At 33.5% G+C, this 16,876-nt stretch overlaps 1 protein-coding gene across 3 annotated transcripts in view; it reads right to left on the reverse strand.

The window, feature by feature from the left end:
* The window catches only part of LOC306667351 (forkhead box protein P2-like), a gene marked incomplete at its 3' end in the record, with an annotated part of 513,568 nt that overhangs the window by 414,865 nt on the left and 81,827 nt on the right, over positions 1 to 16,876 (reverse strand). For all 3 annotated transcript variants that reach the window (XM_079149854.1, XM_079149855.1, XM_079149856.1), the window contains exon 2: positions 3,388 to 3,478. The remainder of the gene's footprint in view (positions 1 to 3,387; positions 3,479 to 16,876) is intronic.

Below are 16,876 nucleotides of genomic sequence, written 5' to 3' on the forward strand. Positions count from 1 at the left end.
ATTTTGACTGTAGCCTATTAAGACCCTGACCTAAGTCACACCCAGACTCCTGACCAGAAGAAACCATGAGAAAATAAATGTATATTGTGAATTATGTAGCAATTTGCATATAACAATAGAAAATTAATATACAGGCTAACCTAAACACAAAGAACATATTATTTAATGGATCAAATGTGTTGCCCCAAAATCCATATGTTAAAATTCTAACCTCTCATTATGATAATAGTAATATTTAGACCCTAATGATTAGGTCATGAGAGTGGATCCCTCAGGTAAGGGACTAATGCCCTTGTGAAAGAGATCCCAGAGAGTTCTTTCAGTTTTTGCCATGCAAACATGAGAACACAAACAAAAATGTCACTACCTGGAAGAGGGCCCTCACCAGAACTGGACCACGTGGGATGACATCATGATCATGGATTTACATTCTCTATTATTATGAAATACATATTTCTGTTGTTCTTAAAACATAGTCTGCAGTACTTTGCTACAACAAACAGATCTAATACACAGAATTAACTCATTTGAGCATTTCTTTAAAATCTGTGTTTGGACTAAAGTTAGAATAACTATGCAAGACATTTGCCAGGTGTCCCAAATAACACATTCAATCTTAGAAATGAATATAATAGGAAATAAAAGAGCAACTATTTTTTTAATGGTCACTATGCCCTCCATAAATAAACTCTGAAATAGGTATAGTTACATGTATTCTCTACATTAAGAAATTAAGATTTAGAGAGCTTGTAAGACTTTGTACAAGGTTTTACAATGGTGGGATGTGTTAGCGTCATCATGCAAACCCAGCGATGCGATTTCCAAGTTTGCATTATCATCAGTTACACTCTCCAGCCTCTCAAATTTGCATTCTTGCTTACTCTGCTTCTTTTTTGCCAAGGAATATCAGTACACTATATATCTGAATTACTGACTCAGCCTCTCCTCAAAAATACTACTATCCTGCATAGTTCATTTATTTTCAACAATTTGAAAAAGAGCAAATATTTTTCACAAATGTTGCCTAATCTTTAATGACTATAAAGTTTATAGCAATTTTCTATAAATACATGAATAAAATTGATGTATTATACTGAAATAACCAAAACTGATATTTTATCTAATTTTGACACTCTTGCATTGCACACTATAAAAATAACTGAGCATCTTTAAGAAAACAGGCACACACTTACCCAACTACTCATTTACCTATATACACAATGTTCACAGTTTAGAAAAATAAACCAAGACAGGTTATTTTAACTACTTGAGAAATAAAATCAGGACAAAATTAAACAATTTGTTTGAAACTACAATAGAAGGATACAAGGATTCAGTTTAGGTTTTTTTGCCTTTCTATTTCTGTTTTTCTAAAGAGAAATGTAGCAGGTGGAAAGGGAAGAAGCTATGTACCAACTGCTAAATTTTTGCAATAATTCAATAAATGTGTATATCTGTCCCTCATTTTACTGTATGAAGACTGAGAAGTACAGATTTAAGAAAATTAACCAAGGTCAACAGAAAGCTAGCAAATGTTTGTAATGATGCAAACCCACATTACCCAGAATTCAAAATCTACGTTTCCATCACTCTATTGTAGTCAAAATAATCTCTAGTTCAAAGGCTTATAATTCCATAAGTTTCCAAGAATAAATGCTTTTACAGAATGCACTTTTCCACTAAAATGAACCTTTGGCATTACGCATATGCATTATTTACACCAATTTGCGGTTAGCATTCATTTAAAAATATTTTTTTTAAAAAACCTGCCACTATAAGCACATAACTAGCGTTACTTTCTAATTAGCAAGTTCCAGAAACAGTTTTGAGAACTAACTTCAAATGCAATTAAGTTCCCTTCTGGGAAAAAGATTCTCTTTAAAAACAGTTTCTTTCATGGCTCCATGATGTTCATTGTCAGGTAATTCCTACCTATCTCCCTCTTCTTTCAGACAAACAAATATCTTGTCACTCATAAAATGAGACCCTGAATGTCAAAATGTCTTACAAATATGGAAAATATCATTAAAACCATTACCTACAGTACCCATACTAATATCTCCCTCCTTTAAAAAAAAAAAGAAAAAAGAAAAAGACTGGGTATTAGCAAACACATGTTCTAATAATATCTAATTGTCTACTATTAACCACAAAATTATGACTAGTTATATTATTTTTCTAAATCACTGTAATTCTTTGTCTTTAATTTCTCCACTTAACCAAAGAATAGCAACATCAGCCTTATTCACACCATAAGGTTAGCTAAAGAGAAAAAAAGTCAAAAGCTGCCAAACAAACGCTTTGAAAATTCAAATATCAGATAAATACGAAATCATTTTATTTTTGTATCTGGAAAATTATAAAGTTGGTAGAATAATGACAAGAACTACGAAATCTGTAGGTAAAATACCTGAGAAATATTATAATTAAAGCAATTAGTAAAATCTCTTTAGGACATTATAGAGACTTTATCTTGAGAAAGCTCTAGAAATTCTTAAAGCCATTTAGGCAGAAAGTGAGGATGTGAAGGCCTGTCCTAATATCATGGTGACCCCTTGATACAGAATTCTGAAAATGTCAGCACACTTCCAGGCATCTGTTCTTTTTGGGTAAAGCTTAGCAGAAAAAAAAAAAAAAAAAGATGGAATTATTGGAAGCTTTGAAATACAACATCCCTATATAAAATTTCTTTTAGGTTTCTTTCTTAATTATAATTCTATTAATATAGATTTGGGCAATTGTGATGTACTCCTTGAATAATATTATTACATTGAACCCCCAAAAAATACAATTTTATGTGAGAATCTTTTGGATGTTGGCATGGTAAGTATCAAGAAAATCTACCATGAGACTTAAACATGTGCAATATTAAAAGAATAAACAAATGCTTTCTAAACAATTGACTTCTTGGGTTGCAATAAGTTTGAAAGGAAAATCAAACTTTGAGGAAAAAAATGATAACTATTAAATGTTTTCTTCCTTTTTTTCAACATCTCTAGATCACTCCAAACCCTCAATATCAAATTAATTTGGAAACAATATTGAAGACCAGCATAATAAAATTTTAGCATGTTAACAAAATACTCCAACAGTTTTCCTTGCCTCATTCTCTTCAATATAACAAAAATTCATGTTTCATATAAATGTATGCTAAATTGTAAAAAAGTGAGACCAAGTTTAATAGGCAAAGAGAGAAGCACCAACTGATATGGGAAGTCCAATAAATATACTTCTATTGCCATACTTAACATGTCTTTGTAGTCTACAGAAATCATTTTTAATCTTTGGGCAAAGACACTTAACCAAAATATTGAAAAAACAAAATAAACTCTAGAAAAATGAAAATAAGCACAATCAGCAGAGCATGATTAGCAAAAGAACACTTACGTATTTCTTCCAGATCTTCCACGAGACTTTCAAGTCAATCTTGAAATGGAGTCCTAGGTAAATTCAGCCCCAGCATCACATTAGAATGGCCCTGTTAAGAGACAAATAATTGTGATTACTTTGAAAATTAACTCAAAATTTATGTTACAATTACTGCAATGACTCTGCAGTATAGAAATCATGTTCATCGTAAATAAGAATTGTTAATGCATTCATTATTTTGTGAATCTTCAATAATGTTATGAAAATACTTTTTAAACATTTTAATTTAAAGAACTTCAATTCCATTCTTTGGTACAAATCAAGGAACACGAAGACAGCATAAGATACATTTCAAAGAGATGCAGATTTCATTGCCTACTCTTACATGAATTTGACAGGTTTAAACTTTTGGATAAGTAAATTTTAAATTTATAGAATAGAGTTTTTTGTGTCTCAAGAGTCCCAACAGAAAACATGACTGATTTCAACTACCTGTACTTAAGGAGATTTCTAGGCCCTTCTACAATTAACAAATCAGTAGGAATCATTTTAAATGACCTGAATTTGTAGTTCCCAGAACCAATTTCCTGCTTAACCACTGACTTTTTCTAATCTTTCTTTTTAGTCTAAAATATTAACTTATACCTTTCTTAGACTAAAATTGTCTGTATTCTGAAGGTCCAATAAAATTCTATGATGTAGTAATGCATAGTTAGTACATGGATTTTGATGTAGTAATGCATAGTTAGTACATGGATTGTCACGAAGTGTGATTGATTGAAAGCTGTCTAACTCCTAAATCTGAGTCTACATAAGGAAACAATCCTGTGTTCAGTTAGCCAAGTCTGACATAGGCACTGAAAGAGATGGATGATATTACATGTCATATTTTTTGATCATTTAGATATTTTACTCATTTTAAAAATATTTTCAAATGCTTTTAAGCTAGAGACCCCTATCTTTCAATGAAGACAGTGGCTCCTTAGTGAGGAGCCAATAAAAGATGAAGTATCTGGTTGAGTCAGAACCCCAAATATTCAATACCACATTACTCCTTCCCTTTGTAGTATTCCACAAAGCCTTGGGTATTCTGCACAGCATAATTTGAAACCATTATTTCAGTTAAGGATCACTATTAAGATAACTCAAACTCAGAAACATTAAGGTAATTCAAATTCCTATTCTTTATATCCTAGCATTCTTTATTATGTCCACATTTCTCTTAATGATACAATTTTTACAAATAAGCAGGCCCTATTCCTCAGTTTACCTATGATAATCTTTCTTCCAAAATTATTTTCTGCCTTCTCTTTGCTTCCAGAAGAAACAGATTTCTAATTTATTCTAAACTTTTAAATTGGATAACAAATTTATTTACAATTTGCCATGGTAAGGAGCAGAGTAATATCACTCAAACATTCTGTGTAGCTCTGACTGGTCTCCTTTAAAGAACTGTATTAGATGAAATGCACAGTTACTAGGTGATTTAGTTTTAATTTCTTTTCCCCAGAAACTCACTGATAGGAGGAAAGAGCTTTAGTTTTCTAAAGTGTTACTTGGAACTCTTTGTTAATATTTTTTATCTTCTTGTATTCTAATTAACAAAATGAAGATACATTCTAAATGAAATATTATCATTTAATTGTTTTCTAAATAAAGAAAACAATTACATCACATAAAGCTCAAAGATAAAACAAATATCTTCTGAATTCTATTGCAAAACAGCATGATACATGTCAAGTGAAGTTCATGATTTGGAAGAATATTAAAAATTGGGAGTACAAAAAGTTAAAGTACATGGTTACATAAGTCAATATGTAACTGATGTTCAAAAGTAAAAAAATATACTAACGTTTTAAATATTATTTTCATATTGGGCAGTAAAAGTCTTCCGAGGCTAATGGTGAGAACTGAGAATCATTTTATTATCTCAAAACAAGTGAGTTAACTACAGCCAAATTAAAGAGAATAGATAATTGCTATTGGACAAGAAGGCTGACAGTATAAACAACATTTCAATGAACAGAAAAGAAACAACTGAGCCCTAAGAAGTCAACAAATGCACAAGTTTGGTTCTGGTTGCTGGATGTACATTATTAGGATCAAGGAAATACTCATAGGCTTCTGAGGTCTGTGGTATTTTTTTTTTTTTTTAAGAGAGATGACACGTTAAATTACTCCATGCCTACCAAAATACATTGAGGGCTCAGAAGGCATTCTGTAGCCCGTACATTTACATGAAAGGAACATTATTTCATTAACATTTGTATAGATGTTGCAAACAGCAAGAGGGGATATGGCTAAAAAATTTGAAAAGGGTAAATGCTGTGAAAGTTCCAACAGAGACCCAGAGTGCTCAGTGGCATCTCAGCTCTGATTACAGTAATGTCAACTCGGCATCAGCAGGGATGTTTGTCTGTTTAATATACTTCTGAGACCCACAAGCACAGACTTTTGCATGGCACACAGTAGGTTTTCAACACACTATAATGAATTAATGTTTTAAACTATTGACCAAAAAACAATAGATATACTTCATTATAGTGATATTACTCATAGGCAATCTAAGTTCAAAATTTAATTTAGTGATTTTTTCAAGAGTTACGGTATAGAAACGAATGCTCTGCTGCACTCCCTTAAATTAATATGGCACAATATTAATTTTAGTTTGGAATTTCAAATAACATTACTTGAGGTTATACATTTTGGAGTTTATTCAAGTACAGAATATTGTTTTGAAATCTTGAAAAACTCCACAAAAGCTATACCTTAAAAATGCAGAGTTGGTAGTTAACACTAGATCCATACTGTAGTGGCAACTGCATGTAGTACAAAGCTATGAAGTATATACAGGAGTCGTAGCTAATATGTAATGAGATTTATGTGTTGAGTCAGATTCCAAAATTATTATTCTGTCATCTTTGTGGAGTCCTGAGGTAAAAGGAGATAACTTCAGAGATGCTAAGGAGAGGTATACTTCATTTACAGATTTACTTAAATTCACTATCTTTTAGTCACAGTGGGTAAATTATGTATTTTCTCTACATAATAGAACCTAAGCAAGCTTCATTCTTGTTTGATTGACCCACCCCCTGCTGAGTGGCATCTGATCTAAGACAATAGAGCAAATGATGCTTTGAGGCACCATCACATCCCTATCAAACCATTTAGAAGAAACAGTCATACAAACTGAGCTGAAATAAAAGTACACCTCAGAAAAATACGAAGCTGTAATGAATGCTAAGTTTGCTGGCATTATGGATCCAGTTCAAAACACACTTATTCAAGGATAGAACCATTTTGGTTTTAGTCATTTTTTACACTTATTGAATTGTTTTAGTTTAACTTAGAAATATTTAAATATCCATATTTTACTGACAGATAATGTGCTGTCCAAGAATGTAAAAATCAAAATTAAATCAATTCACAGGCTAAAAAATATTGGTGAGATAGAAGTGAACAGGCAGTCATAAGAGAAAGGAATGATGTGAGGACAGTTCTTTGCAGGATTCTGCCTTCTTGGATTTAATTCAGAGCAAAAATAAGAGCTGCCTGGTGGAGTTGTATAAAAATGCATTACTATATTTACACAAAATAGCTAAAAATACTTTAAAATCTAATTTCAAATGGCATAAAAGGCCTTTTTCCCTTCAATCACTGCAGTTACTGAACACCTGCTATGTGTAAAGTTTGCTATCTGCTGGAAATACAAAGATAAAAGGCACCCTCCCTGTTGACTGTGCTTAAGGACAGAGTAAGCATGTAGTAATAGGCTTCTGAGTAATCATGTTCCCCAAGGAAAAGGACAGATTCTAAGTTAAAATGTGATATCATGAAGCAAAAAGTAAGCATGGTGATACCAACTATGAAAGCAATTGCTATGTGAAAATGTAATATTTAATGAAGCAGGTGGGGAAGTGGCACACCTGCCTGAATCACAACTAAATAGCTTTCAGAATTTCTCTTGAAGCAACAAAAAGAATAATTCTAATAGTCTGATAGCTGAAGACTCGAGTATATTTAAATTTTTCTCTGCTTTTTATAAAGCATCACTTGAAACAAACCATTTTGATGAAATTCAAAGTTTAAAAAAAGTTCATCAAATACATGCATCTCACTTTTCATAGAACATAATATAAGTGTAATAAGTTTTTTCATATTAATTAGAACTATTTTATTAAAATGATTATGCCCCTTATTTAAGTTAGAACTAAAGTCACATAACCCATAACCATGTAAATGTATACTGCCACAATCAAATAAGCTTCCAAAACATATAAATGTAATTTATTTAGTATTTTCAGTAGGTTGTGCTGAAGAGAAATAAAAAGATAAAACAGTACTTTGACATCATTGCAAATAGAGCAAATATTTAAACTGGAAGGAAAAACATATTAGGCAAAAAATTACAGTAGGAATTTTTAGTCCAAAGGTAAAACTTCTATAATCATAATATGTTAAAAGCAAGTTCCTGGGTTCAAGCCCAGGCTGGAGATGATTCTAATTCATCCTAGAGAGGTGTGTGCTCAGTGGGTGCCTAAGAACTACACCAGTAAGCCAACAAAAAAGAGAATTCCTCCCCAGACTGCCTTGGTTTTTCCTGTTATTTTTTTTAACTGTGAGTATAAGACTGAATTAGAGAAAAATATCAAGGAAAAAATACACAAAGGCTACTATTAGATAAATAAAACAGGTTTAAATAGATTAAGATTATACAGAATGATACATAGGTCTGATTTTCATTCAAGTTCTTCATGATAGTAAGATTATTAACCTTTAAAAAAAAAGTTACAGACTTTTTAAATTCTTCAAATATTTCTCTCTCTCTCTTTTTTTGCCCATGCCTTCCTGTTTCTGTAAGTCCCTTTCCTTCTTCCTTGAACAGAAGATCAGGTAAGTTCATCTCCCTTTCAATATTGACAGTTATTTTTACTAAGATACCAACTTCCATAGATCAGCATTTTTAATCCTCAAAGCATATCAGACCTACATTTTCTCATTTTTTTCTGTCATTGTCATTGACAAGAAGGTCTCGTGTTCAGCAAACAGTGTGCTCAAATCTGTAACCTGGCTTAGAGAAGGTAGTGTCCAATATTAACATGGAGGAAAACAACTATGCAAACACTTTCTTCATGCTAGAGATGCTTTTTCATCTCTTTTCAAATCAGAAGAAACATGAAACAGAGAAACAGAACTCCAAACTCAGGGAAGGTCTTTTAAACAGGTAAGAAAAATTTAGGATCTTGGGAGTTGCATGACTTCCTAATCAATCAAGGGATACATAGCTGCAAATATGTCAACAGTCTAAAAATCCTGTGCCTAAAATCCTGCTACCCCAGAGATAATGGGCCAAAGTTTAAAGACAGAAGCTAAAACTCACCAAAAAGGCAGACAATATAAACAGATCTGTGTTTATTACAGAAATTAGATTAGAATTAAAACTTCAGAACAGAAAGTACTAGGCCCCATATATTCTTGCTGGCAAATTCTACCAAATATTTAAGGAATAGATTATAACAATTATATAAATCTGTTAGTTGATATAAGCAGAGTGAATAATTCTTAAATCATTCCATGAGGCCAGCACTACCTAATAACAAAACAAAGATATCACAAGACAGCTATAGACCAATAACTCTCATGAACATGGATGTAAAAATTCTCAACATAATTCATCAACGTATAAACAAAGCATATAACCACCACCCCCCACATACACACATGTAGGGAAGTTATATACCTACCACAACCAGGTGGGATTTATCATCCCAGGTTTACAAGACTGATTAAACATTCAAAAACTAGTTAATATAATCTGGCATATTCAGAGATAAAAAAGAAAAATTGAATGATCAAATCAACAGATGAATAAAAAGCAAGCATTTGACAAAATCAACATCCATTCATTACAGACTGGGGTTGTGGCTCAGTGGTAGAGTGCTTGCCTATCATGTGTGAGGCACTGGGTTCAATTCTCAGCACCACATACAAATAAATGAATAAAAATAAAGGTCTATCAACATCTAAAAAAGTATTTTAAAAATCCATTCATTATAAAAACTCAGTGAACTACAAAATAGAAACTTCTTTTTCTTGAGGGACACATTTCTAAAATACATGTCCTATTGGTAAAGATTAACAACAGAAAGACTAATGGAATTTTTAAAACACATTATAATGAATTATATTAACTTATTTAGGAGATACAAATGAGTAGAAAAATAATTTCATAGTATTAATTTTGGGGTGGGGTACTGGGGGATTGAACTCAGGCGCACTCGACCACCAAGCCACGCCCCCAGCCCTATTTTGTATTTTATTTACAGACAGGGTGTCAATGAGTTGCTTAGCGCCTCACTTTTGCTGAGGCCGGCTTTGAACTCGTTGTCCTCCTGGCCTCAGCCTCCCAAGCTGCTGAGATTACAGGTGTGCACCACCATACCCAGCAATAATATAAAATTTTAAAACACACAGCAGATTCATATTATCTGTGTATCAAATAAAGCTATTCACTTCAAGCATAGTGTATATTAACAAGGAAAAAGAGCTCAACCCTCTTCATTCAGCATTTTAATTTTCATTAAAAATGCAAAATACTTTTGCTTCTTATGGAAAGTTTAATGACAAATCTTTTTTTCCTACCCCTATTCAAACTGTCAAGAAAAGGACTGCCCTATAAATAATTTAATTTATTTGCAAACTACATATTGGCCTTCTGCTACACCATAGGTGCACCCTAAGCTCTAGTTGTACCACGTTCTTCATTAGTCACTTCTCAGAACTTGTCCATAAAGTGTATGCCCTATTTGTTTCCTTACCTAGAATACCCAGTAACACATGACATGACTTCTTGAACTTAAACAACAACAAAAGAAAATGTATTTGTGGGAATGTTAGCTAGCCCTAAGAAAATAAAACTTTATGACTGGCATTTAAGATATCATAAACATACCAGACAATGATTTATATGATGTTTAGTTGGTTAGATTATCTCCAAAAAGCAAACTTTTACTTCCTCGACTTTTTCATGTCTCCTATAATTTAGTGTTATTAATCTATAGCTGTGAAAATCCAGAAATAAATTCTAGAAAGTACAAACACATACACACACATGCACATATGCACACCTAGATGCTGGGAATTCTATGTTATGTTTCTGCTTCTTTTATTAAAAGCATTAATATCACAGAGTTACAGTACAAAGAATAAGTGACCTAATGACATTGACATAATGTCTTCTATGGATGCTCTGAGAGTCTGTAATTCATTTTCATTTTAGCCTGTGAGGGGTAGACTTTGCCAATCATCAGAGTGAGCAGTGGCACTAACAGAAACAACACACTAAAACACACTAAAGAAACAACAGGTTTAAGAATATCAGAAAAAACATCTCTAGATTACAGCCCAATTAAAAGGATCTGCTTGTTCAGACCTGTCATGACTGTTCCTTAAGACAGAATGTTCTCCACATATTGTATCTCTGTTAAAGAGAGAGTCTAACACAGAATTTGCACAGATACATATATATATTGCAAAATATAAACATTTGTGTACTCAGTCTAAATTCTGAATCTGAATTTTTATTTGCTTAGATTCTGGTCAAATAAACATGTTCTGATATTACCCTACGTAAGAGAGGAGTCACTCTTACACAAATATGCATAACTACATAATGGCTTTAATACCATGCCCTTTGTGTAGCCTAAAAGTACAATATTTTGTTTATTATTATAATAATAAACTACAGAAAATGCAATTCAAATTTACATGTTCATGGTTTGAGGATGACTATATAAATAAAATGTGGTGTATCAATACAATGCTGTAATAGCCTTAAAAAGAAAAAAGATTCTGATAAATGCTACAACACGGGTGAACCCTGAAGACAATATGCCAAGTAGTAAAGTAAAGCAGTAACAAAAGGACAGATATTGTATAATTCCACTTGTATGAAATACACAGAGTAGTCCAGTGTAGACACAATGTAGATTAGTAGTTCTCAGGGACTAGGGAGAGGGTTCCTACAGGAGGAAATTAGAAGGTATGGCTTCATGGGTACAGTTTCAACTTTCAAGATGAAAAACTTTCTGGAAATGGATGGTGGCAACTGCACATCAATGTAAATGTACTTAAGGCAGGGAACAACATACCTGAACATGGTTAAGATAATAAATTTTGTGTTGTGTATATTTTGTAACAATAAACAAATAATTTGCATGTATATGTAGGAATAAATTTCCAAAATTAAGACATTTTCACATTTATAATTTAATGAAGAATAGTAGCTGAAAGCAATAAGATGTTCCTTGAGTTTGGCAAGAACTACAAAAAGTTGTTCGTAAGTTTTTCATGAGGAATACAGTGAAGCAGAGAGTTAGTAAAGACTGTTTTCCTCTGCATCTAGAAAACCCGTACCTCGACAGGTGGAGAGGATAACTCTTTAAGTCTCGGTAAGTATATAATTACAGGATCTAGGAAGCTTCTGGTCAGGGAAAAAGAAAAAAATGGGGGCATGGAAAATCTTCCTTCTAAGTACGATCTTCTCTCTGAGGTATTTTCTGATAATACCATTTCCTGAGGAAGATTTGCTCATTCTTTTTTCTTCCAACGAACCCTACTCCAGTTTACCACACGTTACAAGACTATTATGACACATTTGTTTACGTTTTTATCACCTGCATTTGCTTCTTGAGAGTCTTTAAAACATCTACTCAGTCTTAATTAAATAAATGATTGTTGAGTTAACTAGTAGCTGAACAACCAAATACATTTGTCCATTAACCAAATAATTACTGAGTGCCTAAAACATGTGAGGCTAAGTGGAAAAACAATGATTACATGACCCTCCAAAGATTTTGTGGGTTCTGATGCAAGGAATTGAGCAAATCTAATAATCCGTCCCCCACACAGATTACTATTACAAACTTCATCTTTTAAAAAGATAGTGATAAAGTGTTAGAGGTAATGGACGTAAATAAAAATGGTTACATGCTATTTTGGCTAAAGGGGGAGATCAGGAAAGGCTTAATGAAGGAGTTAGCATCTGATCTAAACATAAAAGTGGAGATTACATTTAAATAGGTTACAACTAGGAAAATAGCATTTCTGTGTGAAAATAACAATGAAAGAGCCACATTTGATTACAACAGATGTTCTCAAGCTCTTTACTTTTAAAAATTATTAAGAATCTCCCACCCCAAAAGCCTCTATGTGGATTTCCTATATCTATACTTGAACTGAGAAATTTCCAGATCACAAGAATAGACAAGTACACCTGCCATGAGAACCATGACATCATCAAACATCATTTAGCCTTTGGAGGACTTTATTATATATTCATGAGAGAACAAGAGTGAAAAAAGTGAGCAAGGCAAACAGGATCTAAATATAAATATCAAAATAGTTTTAACCTTGGGACTATGTTAAAGGGCCCCAGGGATGCCCTGAAATTCCCTAGACTCACTCTAAGAACTTCTGGGTTAGCCTCAATAAGGAGGCTAAATAGACAGAGCTAGAATACATACAGTGTTACTGAAGCCCATGTCATACAATTTAAAACAGATAAATATTAAAGATTTTTGTACAAACAGTCATATGTGATTGTGAGTTGACATTAGAAGGATTCATTTAGAAGGACACAAATGGGTAGGAAGGTGTGGAAAAACAAACTATAGAGACCAATTAGAAGCCTACAGAAGAATTTGTTAAGAGCAAGAATTAATTACATGTGGACAGTGCTTGAAGAAGAAAAAAACAGGATGCAACCTGCCTAAGGAGTCAACCAAGACATAGAGAATAAAGAGGCAATGTAGAATACTATATTTAAGACTAATAATGATGAAAGTCAAAGGAAACTAAGTTTCAAGGTAGGACTGAGGAATTATGCAAGGCATTATAAGATAAGAAAATGATCATTAAGTAAAGGAAGTCATGAAATAATTGGTGATCTGTAATAAAGGAGTGTATATGATTGACTAGACTGCAAGGTATTAAGGGGAAAATGAAAGCAAGGCCAAACCTAGAATAGTGTAAATGACTTACTTGAGACTCTGATAATGAAAGAAAGAAATGAGAAATACCACAGAATTGAAATTGAATGAAAGAAATTGGTGATGACGAAAAGACTAAAGAAAGAAGGTGACAATGAAGCAACATTTCCGAGAGGCTGCGAAGAAATTAGGTCAAGAGAATATTCAGAGGCTCCCTCCACCTTACTCCACCCCCCACACCCCAACAGACTTCTCATGCAGTGCAAGCTATGTCCTGAGACACAATGATGAAGGTTGGAATAAATGGATTTGACCATATTGGAGTGCTACTTTATCTCTAGCAAAGGGTCATTTTCACCATCGATGACCTCTTTGTTGAATTCAGTGACATGATCTACATATGTTCTAGAATGAGTTTATTAACCATGGCAGTTCGATGGCATAGTCAACGCTGAGAACAAGAAACGTGTCATCAATGGAAAGAAAGCACATCTCCATCTTCTAGGCATGAGATCCCACAAACATCAAATGGGGTGATGCTGGTACTACAAATGTTGTAGAATCCACTGGTGTGTTCACTAGAGAAGGCCAGGGCTTATTTGTAAAGGGTAGAGGCAAAAGGGTCATTCTGCTGAGGTCATGATGTTTGTGATAGGCGTAAACCATAAGAAATACAATTCCCTCAAGATCATCAGCAATACCTCCTGCACCACCAACTCTTGCCTGTTACCCCACCATAGCCAAGGTCATTCATTACAACTTTGGCATCATGGACTTATTTAGAAGGACACAAATGGGTAGGGACCACAGTTCACAATCTTAGTACTCCCTAGAAGAACGTGACTGGACCTCCTTGGAAACTGTGATGTGATGGTCATGCAGCTACCCAGAACTTCACTCTTTGTCATGCCAAGGCTGTAGGCAGGCCATCCCTGTGCTGAATGGGATGCTCAATGGCACAGCTTTCCACATGCTCACCCAAAAGTGTCAGTTGTGAATCTGACCTGCCATTTGGAGAAAGCTGCCAAATGTGATGAAACAAAAAAAAAAGGCAGTGAAGCAGGTATTTGTCAGTCCCTTAATTTAAGAGGCATGTGGACTATATCAAGGATCAGGTCTCCTTCAACTTTAACAATAATACCCACTCTTCCACCTTTAATTCTGGGGGTTGATGCTGCCCTCAACAACCACTTTGTCAAACTCATTTATTGGTCTGACAGTGGGTAGACTTTATGGTCCACATGGCCTTCAAAGAGTATCTGAATCAACAGCTAGTCCCAGAAAGAGTACAAGAGAAAGAAGAGGCCCTCTGTTGCTTAGGAATCCCTGCCCCAACTCAGTCCCCAAACTCACAGTTTCTATCCTAGGACTCCTAAAAAAAGGGGAAGGGCTTAGGGAGCCAAGCATTGTCACATACCATCAATACAGTCCACTGCACCCAGTAAAAGAGACTAAAGAGTAATGAGTGTTTTACTAACGGGAAAAAAAAAAAGTCTCTTTCCCTGAGAGATAGAGTTAAAAAGAAAATTTAAGAGTGCAGGGAATTAGTTGATAAGTGAAAAATGAGCTGAGGAATGCACAGAAAGAAAGTACTGTGGAAACTGGCAGAGAGGAGATAACTGTGTAGAAATAGAAACAAAGTAGAAAGAAAATAAGGAGCTAGGCAGAAAAAAAAAGATAAGCAACACTTCAGTTTCAATTAGTGATTAGTGTGCTTGATCAAGAGGAGAACATCAGAGATTAAAACCTCAATACTTGAGCTAGAATGCTAATAGGAGAGTTTCTCAGGACAAAAAATAATAAGGGTTCAAGCTAGATATGCATTGTCCAATAATGACAGTCTCTAGTCACAGGGAACTCTCCATACATTATTAAAAATAAATAAAATTTAAAATTCAGTTATTGAATCACATCAGCCAGATTCTGTGCTCAATAACCATATGTTATCTTATGGCTACCATGATGGATAATGTAAATGCTGAACCTTTCTTTCACAATAGTTAGGTTCTATCAGATGCAGATGCAGATACAATTATAAGGGGAGAATTAATGCATTATATAATAGCTAGTATTTCTTGAGTACTTACTATGCACCACACATTGATCCACACACATCACATTTATGATTACAGTGCTCTTTTGTGGCACATTCTACTACATTTCTATTTTGCAGATGAAAGAGCAAATCAAGAGACAAATAACTTGCTTTGTATCATGTTTTAGCAGAGCAAGATTTAGTCCCAGGATTTTTTGACTAGAAGGACAGAGAAAGGATGAAGGAGAACATCCATTTGAAAGTGACAATAACCTGGCAGTTTAGTGATGAATGGTTTTTCCTTGTATAATGAGAATACTATAAAATATACCAGCAAGAATGAACAAGCTACATGAACAAATTAATGGATAAAAATAAAATAAACATGCCTTTTTTTGTTTGTTTTTGTTTGGTACTAGGGATTGAATCTAGGGGTGCTTTACCACTGAGTTCCTTTTTAATTTTTTTTTTTTTTTTTTTTTAAGATTGGGTCTGGCTAAATTGCTCAGGGCTTCAATAAAATGCTGAGATTCATTTCACACTTGCAATTCTTCTGCCTCAGACTTTCAAGTCTGTGGGATTATGGGTTTGCATAACCAGGCCTGGCTATCCATACCATATTAAAGTACTAAACTGAAATGTTTTACACTAGAAATTACAAAAAAGTAGTTATCTTAGCAACTCTATGTCAGACAACTTACTTTATTAGTGGGTTACTGTCAGGTGAGAAAGTTACTGTTGTCATGGAAACCACCACAATACTACTATTTTGCACTTATATAACACCTTTCATCTGATGAGCTCAAAGAGACTTACAAACATTAATTCATTAATAGTTCTTTTTATTGAAAGTGCATCAAAATTTACCTAATAGCATACAACAACAATTGCAGATCAAACAAAGGGAAATTTCACTGCTCTCTAACAGATTCACGTAGATTATACACCATCTCCTATTACTTAAGAAGAAAGAGAGACAGTAATCTTATACAGTATTCACCTTCTTGTTTCTTCTACAAACTGAAAACCATCTTCTATTGTTTTATTGTCAAAAATATGCAGCTCTTCTTCCACCCACTCTTTAATTTCTTTCTTCATGTGCTCCGCTAATTGCCTGGGAATATCTTTTAAAACACCATTACACATACTTACCTGTGAAACTCTAACCACCAAGACAGTCATCGGTATCTTTAAAGGATGTATGACCTCATTTTAAATGAGAAGAACACCACTAAAATATGAAAGGTTTTGTTGTGTTTGTATGTTAATTAACAGTTAGAAAAGAATAAGATCCTTAGTTTTTCAAAATTATTTTTAAGTTATTAAAATAAAGCAAGTACTTGTTTCAATATTTTAAAAAACATAACAAAATACAATTCTACAAAAATTAGTTTAGTGCAATGGTTCATAAAGCCTACTACCTTGTTTTTAACAGAACCACCCAAGGCTAATTTATGAGATTACAATTTCTTGGATTATTTTA

This window comes from Sciurus vulgaris (assembly GCF_902686455.1).
Source record: "Sciurus vulgaris genome assembly, chromosome: 8".
NCBI lineage: Eukaryota > Metazoa > Chordata > Mammalia > Rodentia > Sciuridae > Sciurus > Sciurus vulgaris.